This window comes from Cheilinus undulatus, linkage group 15 (genome assembly GCF_018320785.1).
Source record: "Cheilinus undulatus linkage group 15, ASM1832078v1, whole genome shotgun sequence".
Taxonomy (NCBI): Eukaryota; Metazoa; Chordata; class Actinopteri; order Labriformes; family Labridae; genus Cheilinus; species Cheilinus undulatus.
Window position 1 is genome coordinate 31,548,267 of NC_054879.1, and position 18,753 is coordinate 31,567,019.

At 37.0% G+C, this 18,753-nt stretch overlaps 1 protein-coding gene across 3 annotated transcripts in view; it reads right to left on the reverse strand.

Moving 5' to 3' along the window:
* itprid2 (ITPR interacting domain containing 2) overlaps positions 1-12,667 on the reverse strand; it is a 65,372-nt gene extending 52,705 nt beyond the window's left edge. The window contains exon 1 of one of the 3 annotated variants that reach the window (XM_041806755.1): positions 12,556-12,667. The gene's annotated coding sequence lies outside the window, so the exon portion shown is untranslated. Of the gene's footprint in view, positions 1-329; positions 452-12,270; positions 12,487-12,555 lie in introns of those variants that run through there. The other 2 variants (XM_041806756.1, XM_041806757.1) reach the window with 2 other exon arrangements.
* Between the last annotated feature and the right edge of the window lie 6,086 nt (positions 12,668-18,753).

Genomic DNA, 18,753 nt, shown 5'->3' on the forward strand with positions numbered 1-18,753 from the left:
AATAAAGTGCATTTCTATACGTGTCTTTCAGGGGTTGAAAAAAAAAAAAGAAGAAAGAAAATGCCCCATATGCTGCCTCAACTAACTCAACTTCTGCTTATTATTTACTAGTTTCAACACAACACCCTTGGTTATGTTGCAACTGTCTCTATTACCCAAACAGGCAGTGGATGAGAGACACTTGTGATGTTCCTTAGCAAATCATTTCAAATGAGGTTGACTGTAAATGTTAACCGAGTTAAGCTGGCTGGTCTACAGTTAAGAAAATCAGAGGAAACATTTAAAAAAAAACCAAAAAAAAAAAAACAGTTAATTTAAGACAGACTTACAGTGGCATTGGGTAAAAGATGCAACTCTGGTTTGCAGAATGTGGCTAACGCTCGCAATGCTAGCACAGGCAGCCTTTGATCCTCTTTGCAGGTTAAAGGGGATATATTATGCAAAAATCACTTTTTCAGGCTTTTCTAATGAAAAATATGTGCCCCTGGCCTGTCCACAATCCCCTCAAACACCAGAAAAATCCATTACCTTCTACCCTCTCTTTCTCCACCTTTCAGAAAATGTGTGCTAAAACAAGCTGTTCTCACATTTTTACCCTCATAATGTCACATGGGGAGTAAGCACCCGCCCCCCCAGGTTTGGTTGGCCCTCCCTGCTTGGAAGAAAGTTCCACCCTTGTCTTCTGATCTTCCTCTCAGCTGCCAGCTGTGATGCTGGATAGCTCAGTGGGTTACCCTGCTGACTTTAGTCTGGGAGATTGATGGTTTTAATCTCAGTCAGGTCCTAAACTTTGGACAAGCGTCTGTAACATCAGGAGTGCCACATCCATTTCCTGAGAGGGCTGTGGTCAGGGGGCGGAGTCGGACAGCTCATTACCATTTAAAGCCACAGACACAGAAACAGCTTGTTCTGAGCAGGGCTGAAACAAAAATCCTGTATGGGAGTGTTTTTTCAGCAACAAACTTCACAGGCATGTTTTGGGGACCTCTGAGAACAATATAAACTTGTCTTAAAAGGGTAAAATATGTCCCCTTTAATGTTCACACCTCTGTGCTGAATGACGTCACTCAGTGCTTCAGTTATATGTGAGAATAATCCTTCACAACCAACTTTACCCCCACTTTATATCTCAAAGTAGTGCTAAACCAGTTGTTCCTGCAAGATGCTACTGGTGCTATCAGTTTGCTCTGATCTATTTGGTTAAACATGAGAGAAAATATTAGCATTGTGGCAGCCTTCCACCAAAATAGATAATGGGTAAAAAACAATGGTACTGGCATTGATCCTGGTTTTTACAATCAGTGCATCCCTAGTTTATACAAAGCATTTGACCTGGACTGTAAGTTTAAAATGCTTAATAAATATTGAGAATTTGGTTAATAAACAGTGATTTTTGGTGCTATGAAGGAGCCAGCTATTTAATGGTTTAGCTAGCTGCGAGCTAGAAGACACAGCAATGTACAAGAGGCTGCTTAATGCAGTAGTACAAACCAGACTTTAAGTCCCACTTTACCTCTGTTAAAAGTATAGTTTGGCATTCCCAGTATGTGACTATTATTACTGTGCTTAAGAAAGTATTCTCAGAAACTAATTGCTGATGTCAAAGACACTGGGTCCCTGGTAAATCCAGTCTTTTGTCTGCATTCTTCCCTGTGTTTCATTATCTAAATCAATTAAAATTTTTAAACAATCAAGCTACTCAGACTTTATTCTATTTAGCTGACATTCTTGCAAGGTAATGAGAAAAACAGATCATTTTTGACCTGTTAGTCTTCCTTCTTTTTAACCCCCCAAAATCAAAGAATCTATAACTGTGCTTGCATGTGTTTGAGGTTTTACTTAGACAAAGCAGTGCTTTAATCTTTGTGTTAACATCAGCATGCTAATATGCTCATAAAACAACACTAATATGTTAACACTACAGGGGTACAACCCCTGAGTTCACCAAACCAATATACCCATAAATACATTTCTTTTGTGCTCAGTTAGGCCACCCTGAGAAGTGTGCTCTTTGCATAAGGTATACATAAAATACACAACGTTGCATAGTAGGTCATCTGTGCTCTCTAACTGGTTCAGTCAGTGCATCATGATGGCTTAATGACCCAGTTTGTTCACAACCTGGAATTTAGAAATGCTTCATTAAAATGCATGAACAGGGATAGGTCAGCTTTTCTGGCACAGCACATAGTTTTAAGACAGCATGGAGTTAGCATACAAACATTTTTCTTTATGTTTGTCAACTCATGTGTCACTGCTAAAATTAGTCCTCTTCCACTTAATGTGGTCATGGATGAAAAGATCCAACAAAATTTGTAATATGGCCTGTTTATATATATATATATGAATCTAATGTTGAGATTTGTGATGAAACTGGCAGGATAAACCCTTAATACTTTACAAAATAAGGTGACACATTGTAATGTATTCGATGGGGGGGGTCAGTAAAATAAAACATTAATAATGCTCTGCTGTGCAAAGTCAGTTAACACATGTTGACTGAATAAGAATGAAGTTTGAGCTTCTTTTATAAGGTTACACTGCCACCTACAGGAGGCCTCAGTTCACTACAAAGCTAAGTAGACTGACCAATAGCTTAACCAGCAGCTATATCAAAATACTGAACATAGGGGTGCACGATAACTATCGGGCCGATAACGGGAAATAATGGCGTCATTCTTATCGGTCCGATATCATTACGACGAGCCCCGATAATGTTTATATTTTTGTCAGCACGGCAGTGCTGGCATTTGTTTTTTTTCTCACGAGACTACACATTCCGAAACAGCAGGTGGCGCTGCAGCACACGACCTGCTATTAAAGCACCAAAGAAGAAGAGAAAGTAACACCCCCTGTGCTAAAATGCCAACAACACGGTGGCGTTGTTCAGTATTTACTGGGAGGATAACACAACCGTGTGTGTAGAATTTGCCCTGCAAAGGTCGCAAAGAGTAGAAAGAAGTCCTCGACGGATCTTATAAGTCACTTAAGAGTCATCATCCTAAAAATGTTAAAACGAAGCAGCAGCAGCCACTAGCCTCAGCCGTGGGTATTAGCAGGCATTGAAAACTGCAGAAAGCTTGCCAGAGCCAAAAGACACAACATTATAACAAAATCAGTCTGACAGTCTCCTGATCCATCGCTACTTTCATAGACGTGTACCTGCCTGCTCTGTTTGACGTGGTTTCATTCAGTTAGACCACAGTGGACTTTACATTCTTAACCTATCTCTGATATGACTTATGTCAGTGCATATTTTTAATCTTTATGTACAACATCAGCTTGCTTTAATTCTGGCTTAAGCACAAAAAAAAACAGCCCCAAATATCTCCATTTGTTATGCTTAACAAATGGAGATATTTGGGGCTGTTTTTTTTTTTTTTTGTTATCATTTGGTTTTATGGGGGAAACCGTCTGTCAGTTGTTTGTGTCTGCTGTGCTTGGCACACAAATGTTAAACTAAAAAAAGTTAACTATAATAACAGTTATAAAGTCAGAATGGTTCTTTGTTTTTTGAAAACCATGAGTGATATTAGTTAAAATTAGTTATAAATATCTTTACTCACTACATATTAACCCCTTCTTACCCCCAGACATGCATAAACACATCAAATAAACCTCTTTTGTTAAATCAACAATTGAAAAAAATATATCGGTTATTATTGGTTATCGGCCATCAGGAGTAATAAATTATCGGTTATCGGTATCGGTTCAAAAAAATAGTTATCGTGCATCGCTAACTGAACATGATCAGTATCAGTATCAATAGGGCCAATCTCATTTATAGAACGAAAGAATGACTGAGATATCCCCAGTTATTCTCCTTCCTTATATTTCACTACTGTCATTTTGGCTTGATATTAATTCTTCTTGAAAATTTTTTTTACCAATCAAAAGACGCCGCCCTAAAATATTCTGTGAGATATGATCGGTCTGAATGTGACTGGGCTTTTATTTTCTCATTATAAAAGTTTTTCCCCCTCTGATCTCACACAGCAAGATAAGAGGAAACTGCTGCAGAGGAACAAAGACTGCACTAATAAACTCAACAGTTCATATTTGTTTTACTAACAGACTCATTCCTGACTGTTATGTAACTGAGACGTGACAATTTTAATATCCCAGCTTGACTGAATGTGATGTCTTTAGTAGAGCTGAACAATTTTGGAAAATAATCTAATTGCAATTTTTTCCCCCCAATTATTGCCATTTGATACGCAATTTTTCCTTAACTCTTTTATTCCTAAACAAGGGTTGAAAAATTCTCTAAAAATATCAAATTCGATGATTTTGATGAATTCGATGAATTGTTTCATTGAAGGGTTTTTGTCATTCTCATATTTAACAAAAAAATTACAAAAATGAAGGTAGGATTTTTTATAGACTTGTCTAAAAACAAAAGGGTCTTGAATGATTGCATGATATGTCATGCATAACATCTCTGCTGCAAAACAAGTTTAAATCTGCAATTTTTACATAAATTTCAGGTCAAAGAAATATTGCACCTTCTGTGATTTGAAAATTGCAGCAGGCCATATTGCGATTTAATTTAATTTTCAATTAATTGCCCATAGATCCATAAAACAAAATCAGTCAGGGAGATGATAAACTATTAATTATTGGTATCATTAATAAACAAACTATAAAACTAGTGTTTATGTCCGCACGCCCCATGCTCAGAGCCTGTTGTCCACAAAACAGGCAGCCAGGGTTCAAATCTAGCTCCTTTCCCATACGTCATCCTCCACACTCTCTCTATCTCTCCTGTTTCTAACTCTAAAAACTGTCCTGTCTCTAAAATATCAGCATAAAAAGCCCAAACAGAAATCTTTCAAATAAAAGGATAATGAAAAAAGACTTAAAAGAAGATAAAAAAGGTTTTGATTGAAACAGAAAAAAAATGGAATGAAAAATTAAAAACAAATTAAAAGCCTAAAAGAAGAAAAAACAGATGAATTTAACATAGAAAGGTGGATAAATTGACCTAAACAGGTTCAGTAGGTACCATAAATTAGGGGTTCCCAGACTTTTCAGCCTGTGACCCCCAAAACAACAGCGCCAGAGACCCCCACTGTCCCTAGAGGTGGTTAAAACCACAGTGCACAAAGCATCATGTTCAAATTTACATTTTAAGGTGTGTTTGTACACATTAATAACATTTAAGCAAAATTTCACCAAAAACAAATAGCTTCGTTTTTAAATCTACTTGTTTTGGGCGCTGGCTTAGCTCAGTAGTTAAAGCAGACATCTCTCTCTCTCTCTCTCTCTCTCTACACAGCAAATTTCCAGAGTGAAAAAATTGGGAGTTAAACAAAAAAAGAGTGAAAGAGTTAGATTTTCAGAGTACATTCACGTACTTAGACTCCAGCTAGTGTTTAGTGATGCTCCTGAGCAGTGTTAGAAAAAGTAGTTCATTCACACGGTGTTGAGAGCAGTGAATCAACTCTGTTCCTGAGTTCATTCCCAACAGCTTTGTTGCCACGCCCCTACTGCCACTTCAAATCTAGGGAGTAGAGTTTTCCCATCATGCATTGTGTGTTTAGATGTATTTTAGATGTTTTTAGATGTATTTATATGTGTTTACATATATGTATATATATATACATCTATACATACATTTATACACATATATATACATATATACATACATATATACATATATATGTGTATATGTATGTATATATGTGTATATGTATATATATGTGTATATGTATATCTATGTATGTATATATATATATATGTATATACATTATATATATATGTATATACATTATATATATATATATATATATATATATATACACACACACACACACACACACACACACACACACACACACAGAGGCTATAGTCCTCGTTGTATTGGATTAATTCCTGGTCTCAGGGATGTATGGTCGTCCAACACTTTCATTTCTCATATTACCTGTCTTTCCTCAACTGTCCAATCCAAATAAAAGCAAACAAAAGTGTATGTTGTGTTTCAAATGCTGTAGGTTGATGTTTTGCTATAAACTACAAATTACAGGCTGTTTAGTGTGTTGGGGTAAAACTGAAGCATACAATAACCACCTTCGACCAACAAATTTTAATCAGATCACCCTGTAGCCTCAGTGTAGGTGTTCGCCAAATTGCATGTAAATCTCTCTGTAATTTCTTTTAAATATTCCAAAATCAAAACAGTTCATTTTGGAGTCAGAGTGGACATTTGTGCAAAGTTTTAAGGAAATCCCCCCAAGGCGTTCTTGACACATTATGTTCAGAAGCTAGGGATGAACATCAGGCCCAATGACCTCGACATTTCAAAATGTGATCAGTTCATCCTTGACATTTGGACAATTTTGCAAAGTTTAAAGAAAATACATCCGTTGTTGAGATATTGCATTCACAAGCAAGGCATAAATATGAGGCACAGTGACCTTGACTTTTAACCTATGACCTCCAACATCAGTTTAACATCGTGCCAAAGTGGATATCTGTGCCCAGTTTAGAGGGAAACCCCTTTGGGCATTACTAACATAACCTGAAAACATAATGCCTCTGCATTTGGCTATTACTGAAACACAGGCATCATAAAAGCCCAGGCTATTTATTTAAGTTTATGGTCTCTAACTGGAGACTAATAGCCTTTAATAGCTCATTCTTTATATTGCTAGTGATATTACTTTCTGTTTGTGGCATCAATAACTTGCTCTCTTATTTCTTTATCTTTATTCTTTTTGTTGTTTTCTAGTTCTATCATTTTAAAGATAAATTAAGAACAGAAGAATTATCAAATGTGTAAACCTGTGTTATGTAATCCTACAATAAAATACACAAAAATGTAAGTGTTCTCTGCTTTATATCACCATAGTATAATCATTCATAAACTGAACGTCTCTTAGAGGACCTGTTCAGTCAGACAGAAACCAGACTCAGAGGGTCAGCGCTGTTCAAACCAAACTTACAGCCTCTTTTCTGCAGCACTAAAGCTGAGACAGCATTTAAACCCTCAGTGACAGTGATCACTGCAAACAAAGGCTTGACTTATTTCTATAATTGTAATGATTTGGTTTTAGATTTATGGCCAGAGGTAATAAAATGTAACCGCAAAGAGAGTCTAATGATGCCAGAGAAATTTTCCTAATAAAACATCATCAGCAGAGCAAATAAACTAACTTTATTAACTGCAGTATTGAACTTTGTCAACATTCTTTCACTTCTATACTTTAGTATTTTTTAGCTTTTCCCTCTTAATTCCTCTATTCCACTACAATAAAGAGGGAAACCTGCCACTGTGAGTGGAAACTGATCATCCTTTCAGCCTCATTATTAACATTCATTGTGCATTCATTTCATTTGATCAAGGGCATTATACTCTCCTCTCTAACTCTTGTGCAAATTAAAAGGTTACATAATAGTAATAAATACATTTATATTGCACTGTTCCTATTACATTACCCAAATATTGACAAGGCAATATTTCTGAAAGGCACGGGTGAAGAATTTTATTATGCTTTGCTTGTGAAATCTCTTTAATGGTTAAGAACCAACCATGCTTTGGCCTTGTGTTGCAGAGTTGCATGGGAATATTTTAGTGGTGGAGGAAAGAACAGATTCATTTAATTACCAGTACTGCTGGGGGTAAACATCACACAGTCTCAACAAAAAGACTCAGATTAAATTACATAAAGAGGCACCATTGTGAAAATCAGTACAGATAGGGATGTTTAAAATTACAACTCACTTCCTGCATGACTGCATAATGCCACATTTATTGCCATGTTTGACCATGAAAACAAATCAGAGTTTGGCCAACATGCCCCTTATTCTTCTAAGTAAGAAAAACAGATAAAGAAAATTCAGCTAATGACAGCAGGACATTTATACTAAATTATTTGCCGATGGGCTGATGGTTGTCAAGAGGACCAATATCAACCAGTACCAATGTTTACCGAGTGTCCCAAGTGTATCGTTTTAAAGAGGGGGGGCTTCAACAGCAAGATCTTTAGTGTGGGTTTTTCCACTGACTGGACTATGCACAAACGTACATTATCAAATACATAGATCTCAAAGGAGCAATGCAGGCCAGACCCCATTCGATGAGAATTGAAACCTTCTTTGGTGAGCAAGCATGTTACAAAAAAAAAACAGGGTAACACTGTGGATCAGGGGTCATCAACTACATCTGTACAAGGGCCAGCTTTTTCCTAAACAGGCATTTTTTATTTCAAGTAAAGAAATTTTTAAAAATTGTCTCATTAATATATTTTCGTTTAAATATTTAAATTTTTTTCTTGAATGTACGTAATGTAATTTTCAGGCTATAACGCTAAGATCAATTGCTATGTCGCAGCCAACCACAAGGGGGCGACTAAGATATTTGGCTGAATAATTGCTTGGCTGTCATGTGGTCTATCACTTGGTTTAATGTAAGTATACTGTGTAGTGATAAGAGAAAAACCCAAGCAAGGAGATTGTACTCCCAAAACACCTGAGGCTGAAAGTTTCCACAGAAACAGCCATCTTTAATCAAGAATGGACAGATAAAAACATGTTTATCATGCATCATAATGGTAATAATCTGAAAAATAGATGAAAAATAAAGCAATTCCTGATTAAATTACATAAAATACCACAACATTTATCCTCTGTGCTTGGTTTGACTTTGATCATGATCAAATCACACAAGCTGCACTGCATTTAAGCCTATTAACTCATATGTACATCCAGACCATCATGTCATAAGGTATACCTGTTCAACTGCTCATTAATGTATTCACACAGCAGCAACCAGTGCATCTAAACATTAAGACATGGTCAAGATGATCTTCAAACTGAGCATCAGAATGGGAAAGAAAGGTGACTTATGTGACTTTGAATGTGGCATGGGTACTAGTGCCAGACAGGGTGGTCTCTATATTTCAGAAACAGCTGATCTCCTGAGATTTGCGTCTCTAGGGTTTACAGAGAATGGTGAGAAAATTTTGAATATCCAGCGAGCAGCAGTTCTCTGGGCCAAAATGCCTTGTTGGTGGCAGAGGCCAGAGGAGAATGACCAGACTGGTATGAGCAATAAGTCAAAAACCATTCTCATTACAAGTGAAGTATTCAGAAGAACATCTCTAAAAGTACAACATATGGAACCAGGAGACCACACCAGGCGTTACTAGTGTCAGCTAAGATCAGGAAACTAAAGCTGCAGTTCACACAGGCTGCTGACTAAAAATAAGTATGGAAATGACAAAAATGCTTAATGATGAACAGTAAATGATTAAGTTACAGTTCTGGTTTAATCAGAAGACCAAAAACACCATAAGGTTATCAAAAAGGCATCATCAATGTCATGTTACTGCAAGTAAAACCTGTTTTAATGTTCCTGAGTGCTCTGTGTTATTTTAAAACCGACTTGAGCTAAATTGTGACCCAGCCCTTTAACAAAGTTGTTTTTGCATGAGGCTCCAAAGTACTCAACTAATCTAAACTGAAAGCTGCAGGTACTCTTCAGATTTTACTATAAATACTCAAAACATGATATATTTAATGGCCTGACAGAACAGGAGGATTCTGCTGCAAGGAGGAAACGCTGCTGTAAAATCTCTTTATTCTGTCAGCAGAGGAGCAGCTCTAAAGTTCTTTGCATATTTTGTTTGTACAAAAGATATTTCACATTTCTCTCTATAGAATGCAGTGAAGTTTCTAGTATATGTTAAAATAATTGCATAGTGCTGTAATAGCTGGCACACTGAGTCAGTTTCCACCGTCTGCAGCCATAAGTGTCAGAAATATTCCACTAAATCAGAAAGGATCAGCTTTTTGGTCAACAAAAACAGCAGCAGAGTAGAAGTCATTACAGGACACAGATCTTAGCTAATGTTAGAGTGGAAAAATCCCACTGTAGAAATACTAGTCCCGCATTTAAATTCTGCCTTGAGCTAAAGTATGCATAAATATCAGATTTAATAGACTGTTTTCAATGCACACATGTTCATCTCTGCATGCTGCATCAAATAAAGGTGAGGCTTGATTTAATAACTTCTGTGTAGTACAAAGTACAAACTGATACGTGATTAGAAAAACAGTGGATACAGCATTCAGCTCTTTTACATCTGTAAAAGCAAGGAGTCCAGTATCAACAGTTAAAATCACGCATTCAAAATCAATGTCAACATTTCTACTTAGACATGTTTTAAATAACAAAATCACTGTCACTGATAGTACTTAAAAAGACAGATCTTTAAAAGAAAACAAGACATCCTCAGTCATAGCTTTAAACCAAAAAGAGAGCAGGAATGCTGGATATTATTGGCATGATATTGGTATCAACAGATAATAGTTGATTATCTTATCAGCAGATATTAAATGTCTCTGCTGGTATTTACAGGCGATTAATTTGCTGTACATATCAGCAGAATATCTTGCGGCATGATTTTAGCCTACATGATTATCACAATTATTTTGATCAATTCTGAGATCATGCTTCTCAGTCATGCTTAGTTATTCAAAGATTTATTGCACTCAGCAGCCAAGGTCAAGCTCGACAGCTTTGATTTTGTCTGGGCCTGTTTACTCCTGGTGTTACACCCAGAGACCGCAAGCAATTTTTGTGCCCTTGGGACATCCACAGTGTGATTAGAGACTCTTCGCAACCCTACCGCCTGCCCTAACAGTACCCTTGGCTGTATTCACTCGCCACATCCGCCCCTTACTCTGCCCTAAAAGTGTGGACTTTGTTATTTTTCCGACAGATTATTTTCTCATGCTCCTGGTAATATGCAAGGACATCCAGAGCACAGCCTGGGTTGAGTCGATCCTCCTTCGTGCCTAATTGTGCCCTCATGCGTTCTCATTGGCCATTACAAGCCTTTATTCAGCCTCATTTTTAGGCCAAATATGCCCAAAACCTTTGGCACAGCTCTGTATTTATCCTGTTACTTATATGTCGACAGGGCTCAGACGTTTTTGTCCTACACCTAACCCGAACAACTGTCCAGACATGACCTAGCAACAATTTACATATCAATACTCAAGCAAAAAGGAAGAGAATGTAAAAAAAACTCAGTAGTCAGCATTTATCCTGATCCAAGATTGAATTTATTCAATGTTGGTTAGTATTCAAGCTTAACATGACTATTTATGAGTGGATTTTTAGTGTAAATAAGTGTCAGTCATGTTTTGTGATGTCGTAAGACCAAAAAACGTGAACATGATTAAACTGGTTAAACTGCTCAGCCTTAGCAGGATGTCCAAATAAGTTTGTGCAGTTTTAAAGGAGAATAACCTAATAAATTCAGGTTTTCTTATTGTCATTCCTAATCTTCAAGTGTGCTCCAGGGACCTAAGTTTTAGGTCTGAACCTAAGCTACTTTTTTTTTTTTTGCTTGAGAAGATGTGTTTTATCTATCTGCCAGTTCTATCTCAAGAACTCAAGTTGTCTTGTCTTAGAGAACTACCATGCACACCTCCTGTTAAAATGTGAGGATTTTATCTAAAAACAGGTCATCTATAGCAGTGGTTTCAAACTTTCTTCCTTGGAGCCCCCATACTTGTATATGAGAAAAGCTGAGCCCCCTAAGACCTTCATGAAAAAGGAAAACACTGCTGTCAAAAATCAACATTGGTTCTAATTGTTTCATTGATAATACACATAGCCTTCCCTAAGCAAAACACACTTTTATGCACTATTCCAGGGTTTCCTACCATTTTTTTCTTCATTTTTACTTAAATCAAATTATATTTAAGTTTAAAAGTTTCATGACTGCTCATTTGCATGACTGTGCCTTATGCAAATGACTTAACATTTGCTGTTTATCTATTTAGCACATTTATAAGCCTTATTAATGGTATTCAAATATTAAAATAAGTTGCAAACGTGTAAGGAAGTCCTTTACAGTAACTGTACTTCTTCCTCTTCCTGTGATGACTTATATTTCTTAAGAAAGTGAAATCATGACCTCTACTACAATTATGACAGCCCACACGAAATACCCCTTAAATTAAAATACAGCGAACCATGAAAATAACAGGGGTAAAAGTGCTAAGTACTTGATGGTATTTTGCAGACGAATCACGTGTTTCTAATGTTATAGAATAATCTGTGGCATAGAAAACACTGCCAGGTTCATTTAGAGCACTATCTCAGGCTTAAATGTTGTTAAATGAAAGTAAACAGGAGGGTAACACTGAACCAAAAGTTCTTCCTAAATTAATACAAGTTAAGGAAATAAGTAAAGGTAATGACAGCTGACAGCAAATGTTTGCATGACCAACAGAGTAAAAATTGACACACTTTACCTTGTAGATGCTGATGTGAATGTGCCACCTTAAATATGTGCTCTCTCAAACTGTCACAGTTTTCAGACTTAAAACTATTTAAAACGATCAGACGTCACAAACTTTTCTTTTCTTCTTAGATGGGGCGAACTTGTTTATCCAGTTCCTGCTCAGTTTGACACAGATACACGGTGACAGCAGAACAAACTGTCCACATAACAAATAAAAACAGCCTCACTAACACAACTCAGAGGCGTTAAAAGTTGTCTTATTCACGGTGTTAATGTCAGCGGTAGAGTCACTCACCGTCATGTTTCCCCGCAGTTTGCCTCTCAGCTCCCCAAACTGTCAAACTTGTCCAAACTTTTCTGAAAACACTCCAACATTCCTGCTTCCGCTTCCTGAAACCTGCAGCAGCATGGAGGGAGCAATCTATGGGAGGGAGCAGAGCGGAGGGCGGAGGGGGTGTGTCCTCTGAGTGCGGCAGGCGGGAAACAGCGACACCTGCTGGGTTAAAGTTAACTGTGCAGCACGGAGGTGGTGCGGGTGACGGCCTCCAAACAGAGCATGTTTTACTAATTTGGAGGCACCAGAGAGACATAAATATGAGGCTTTTCACCATTTAGCTAAAAGTAAACATAGTGAGGGAACAAAATATTTGGAAGAATCTCATACCCAAATTCAAACATCCAATTCAACCCTTAAGAAAAAAAAAAAAAAAAAAAAAAAAAAAAGCACAACATAACCTAAACCAATCATATCTAAAAATCTCATGTCTCTGGGCCAGGAGGAACTTAAAAAATAATAAATACACACTACTGGTGCAAAATTCTTTCTTCTGCCACTACCTATCATATCTATTTCTATAATTTACCACACATTAATCTACTTATTTATTATTTCAATGTGTTGTAAGGAATCTACCAAACTTAAACACTGTGAAAAAGTATTTGCCCCTTTCCTGATTTCTTTCTTTATTCTCTTTCTTTATTTATTTATATGCATATTTGTCACACTTATATGTTTCAGACCATCAAACATTTTTTATATTAATAAAGACAACCAAAGTAAATAAAAAAAGCAGTTTTTAAGTGATGATTTCATTTATTAAGGGATAAAAGTTATCCAAACCTATCTGGCACTATGAGAAACAAGTAAAAGCCATCCCTAATCATGAATTAACTGAAATTAACCACATTTTTTGAAAGCTGAGTTCAGTTTCACCAGGTCTGATTACTGCCAGATCTGTTGAATCAAGAAATACCTTAAATAGAACCTGTCTGACAAAGTAGGGTAGGCTAAAAGATCTCAAAAAGCACCACATCATGCCTCAATCTAAAGATATTTAAGATCAGATGACAGAGTCAGTGACATCTATCAGTCTTGAAAGAGTTACAAAGCCATTTCTTAGGCTTTAGGAATCCAGGGAACCATGGTGAGAGCCATTATCCACAAATGGAAAAAACTTGAAACAGTGGTGAACATTCCCAGGAGTGGTGGGCCTACCAAAATCAGTATAAGAGTGCATCGACAACTCATCCAGGTGGTCACAAAAGAACCCAGAACAACATCTAAAGACCTGCAGGCCTCACTGGCCTCAGTTAAGGTCAGTGTTCATGATGCAACAATAAGAAAGACACTGGGCAAAAAAATGGCATCCATGGGAAAGTTCCAAGGAGAAAACCACTGCTGACCAAATACAAAGGCTCGGCTCACATTTGACTTTAAAAAACACATCCTGATGATCTTCAAGACTTTCAAGAAAATACTCTGTGGAGGGACCAAAGCTGAACTTTTTGGGTGGCATTCCAGTACATCTGGAGTAAAACTAACACAGCATTCCATAAAAAGAACATCATACAAGCAGTCAAACATGGTGGGGGTAGTGTGATGGTCTGTGGCTGCTTTGCTGCTTCAGCCTGGGCCACTTGCCATAATTGATGGAACCATGAATTCTGCTCTTTACCAGAAAACCCTGAATGAGAATGCTCAGCCATCAGTTCATTACCTCAATCTCACTTGGATTATGCAGCAGGACAATGATCCAAAATAGACCAACAAGTCTGAATGGCTTAAAAAATAAAATAAATGTTTTGGAGTGGCCTAGTCAAAGTCTGAACTTAAATCTGATTGAGATGCTGTGGCATGACCTTAAACAGGCCGTTCATGCTCATAAACCCTCCAGTGTGGCAGAATTCATACAATTCTGCAAGAAAGAGTGGGCCAAAATTCCTCCACAATGATGTTAATGACTCATTGCCAGTTATCCCAAATGCTTGACAGCAGTTGTTGCTGTCAGGGCTGGTACAACCAGTTATTAGGGGCCAACTACTTTTTCACATAAGGCCAGGTAGGTTTGGATAGATTTTTTTCCTTAACAAAGGAAATTATGATTTCAAAGCTGCATTTTGTATTTACTCAGGGTTATATTTGTCTAAATTAAATCACATGAAACATTTAAGTGTGACAAATATGCAAAAATAATACATCAGGAATGTGGAAGTTTCCCAGTGACCTTTGTAATAATCAGAAACAATTCTAATGTCCTTTTATTTACACCTTTGGCTCCTTGTTTGTAATTTTAGAAAAATACCTCCTATGTGATGTCCACCTATCAGTGTTAATTTTGACAGCACTTTTTAATTTAGTTTTAGTTATAGTCTTTTGCCAAAAAATATCTTTTAGTTTTAGTCATAATTTAGTCATATAAATTGTTTTAGTTTTAGTCTAGTTTTAGTTGACGAAACTTCCCAACATTTTAGTTGATGAAATTTACAGTAAATTTAGTCGACTGATTGGATCTCTCCCCTACTTACCCCGCCACCATGCAGCTAAGGCAGCTGTGATTGGATCTCCCCCGTATCTCATCCCACCTTTCCACATGGCCAAAGTAGCTGTGATTGGATATATGCCTAACTTGCCCCTACTTTCTACATGACGAAATTTAGGTCTGACTGGATAAAGTCTCTGTCAAACATTTTCGTCTCGTTTTTATTTGTTGACTAAAATGTCAGTTAATTTAGTTTTAGTTTTTGTCCATGTGCACTTGTTTATATTAGTTACTGTCTCATTTTCGTCAGGGGAAAAAAGGCTATTAACGAAAACTATAACGAAAATAATCAGTCAACAAAATTAACACTGCCACCTATCTATAGCTGCACTCATGCAGCTCCATTGAGACACTGGCCACTTTCCCTTTTGTCTCCTTAAGGCAGCAGGTCTTGATTGGTAAGGTGCAACAGGTGAGGAGCAGGGAAAGAGCAGCACCTGGAGCAGGAGGAAGAGACAACAGAAGAACAAACTAACCACAACAAGTAATAAGACGCAAGGCAGATCTCTCCAGTCCTACCAGGTTCAAACTCACTGGTTGGCCAGTCAGATTTCTAGGGTGGCCCCTGGATACGCCCATGGTACAAAATGGCAATAAGAATAGTATTCAAGTTCAGTATTTTAATATCTTTTAACTCCTCGTCTGTAGAGAACATCCCACTTTTGTTGTTTTTGCATGCAGTACCAGTGATTGACCACCAGATGGAGACCAAACACCATCAAACTGATGATTATCCTTCAGGTTGATGGGCCTGTTGGTCTTAGAAATAAATGTAAGGTTTGCTATAATCAATCTATTTTTTTATTAAAATAAAAATATCAACATTGCAACTTCATTTCTTCCAAAAAGATGATAAAAAAAGTTGATCTGACGTAACATGAATTATTGATTATAGACCAGTGTGTACGGGAGAGTGTAGAAGGTCAGATTACCATATTCATTAAGGAAGCAACCAGTGAAAATACCACACATGCACCTGCTCAGAGCTGATGTTGCACAGAGTAATAGTTATTATTCAACAGGGAGTGTTATGGCTGCTTTCCCCCTTTTTCCTTCAAATCCTTGGTTGCAACTGCTGGGTTGTGGAAGTTTGCCTGGGAAAAAATGTGACAAAACTACTAAGATGTGCTTCTGACCACTTTTTCATTAAAGACATCTGGTTATGATTGAAGTCTTTTTAGAAATATGGCTCATGATTTGTCATTAAGGAGGTGAAGGTGGGTCTGATGCTAAACCAGCTAAGAACCTGTTTGTGGCTTTTTATACAAAGTGGTTCATCATTTAATCCTTTTGGAATCAAGTCTGATGTTCACATTTGGTATAAGTGTTTTTATTCTTACATTCTTTTTATATAAAAAGATGGAAGATGGAAGAGAAGGTGTGTTATGTTGATGTTATCATCTAAGTAAACCCTTCAGTTTTACACTCCTGAATCCTGATGTGACTGGCAGAGAGGCAGACAGATTGATTTTGGGTTAAACATTAGCTGTCAGAGGATACTCACTGATGGACGGATATGCAGGTGCTCTCAAGTTGCCCAGTAACCACGTAGCACCCAGTTTATCATCCACAGCAACCATCTCACCAGAGAGCGGCCTGGTCCAAAGTCTACTGCTTTCCTCCTATTGGTTAGAGCAGATGCAGCCTAAGTGTCCTTGTTAAACATTTTAAACATGCAAAAGACATGCCTAGCTACTTAAAAACACACCTACATGTCTAAAAACAACCATGTTGTAAGTGGTTTATGCTGATTTCTCTATTTATAAAGGGTAGCCTGGTGAGCATTTCAGCTCTTTTCTTTATTGGACTGGCACTCAGTATGGCAGAGTATCAAACTTCTTTTATTGGATGGGTATTTTCAGAAGTATTTCATCCTTTTTTCTCCACTAAAAGTGCACCCTAAGTGCCACTGTCTCACATTCTCCACTGAAAGAGAACCATGCAGTACAGTTCATCCATTTTCCCCACAAAATATAAGCTTTATACACAAGGTTTATGCACTAGTTTGGCACAGCCTTCCATTTTTACAACTGCAAAGTTATTCCATAGACACTCCTTTATCATTTCTCCACTGAAGGGGCATCATTAAGGCTATTCTAACCTGTTTTCCCCGCTAAAGGGGTACATTTTATAGCACTGCATCACATTCTCACTGTAGTTAGGAAATCTATGACCTCCAATCACTCTTCTTCCATTTGAAGTTCCCCCCAAATGTCTCTGCATCACCAGGGTAACCCCTGGAAGCATTTAATCATGTTTTCGCCACTTCAACAGATCTCTGACTGTGATGAATCTGGTCCTAAATTCTTCTTACTCCCATCAACATACATTACAAGTAAAAAAAAAAAAAACAGCAAAATTAATTCATCCTACTGAGACTATGATAAGCTCAAGTGTTGACTTACAGCTGATATATATAGTCTGAGTAGCATTGATCAAGTCAGCAGTGTCAGATTTCTCTCCCTCATTGTGTGGGGACCCCAAGACCTTCTGGGGCCAAGAGGGGGGTCCAAACCACATCATCATCAACACTTTTTTAGTATAGTAACCTCCATATTCATACCATCAATTATGATGTTCATCCTCTTTGCTTCAGTGTTTGCACAGGTATCATTCAATGCATTATATCTTCTCCATCACTACTATCTTCCTCTCCTCCTCATCAGTCTGGTATATTTCTGTCATGTAAACACATCTACATAATATTAGTACATTTATAATCTTACAATAATAAAAGCTTTAATTTGACCATCAGTCATAAACCCTTGTGCCAATAAATCATCGTCAATCTAACCATCATCTTCTTCCTCATAGGATTTATCATCATCATCCTTTCATTTCCTCAACATCATCTTTATCACAATCTTTTGAAATTCACTGACATCTTCAACATAATCCTCACTAACACCTCTTCTTTTTATCATCATTATTTCAACTTTGTCATCGTCATCATCAAGTTTTTAACATCTTCATGTTCAACATCTACATAATAATTTCATTGTATTATTATGATCATAATTGCCATTACCATCTTAAAATCCATCATCAAAATTATCGTGATAATCTTCTTCTGATATACATCATCATCGTTCTTTTAAACTTCACACTCAACATCATAAAAACACAATTATCACAATTTATCCTTGTAAACTTTGTCCTTATGTCATCATAATCTTTTCTTCCATCACTCATCAACATCATTAATCTTTTTCAATTTCACCTTCATCTTCACAATAACCATCCTCCTCATCAATAATATTATCATAATTGTCATATTTAATGTTATTTTCATGACTATCAACATCATCTTAATTGTCTTCATCATTATCATCTGTGTGTTATTCTTGCTACTCGTCATTGTAATTCTTATCAGTTTCACCAAATGCAAACCTTTTTAGCCATCAAGACCTAAGGAAAAAGGTTCATAAGTTCTAGGCTGGATTACTTCAGTGCACTTTATGATGACATCTCCCAATCCTCAGTCAGATGCCTTCAACTTGTGCAGCTGCATGTCTTTTTACTAACACAACCAGACAAGAGCACTTTACTCCCATTCACTCTTCCTTTCATTGGCTTCCAGTCCTTTTTAGAATTGATTTTAACTTTTCAGTGTTTGCTTTTAAAGCTCTGAATGTTCTTGCTCCATCCTATTTGTCTGAGATTCTGAACATGAC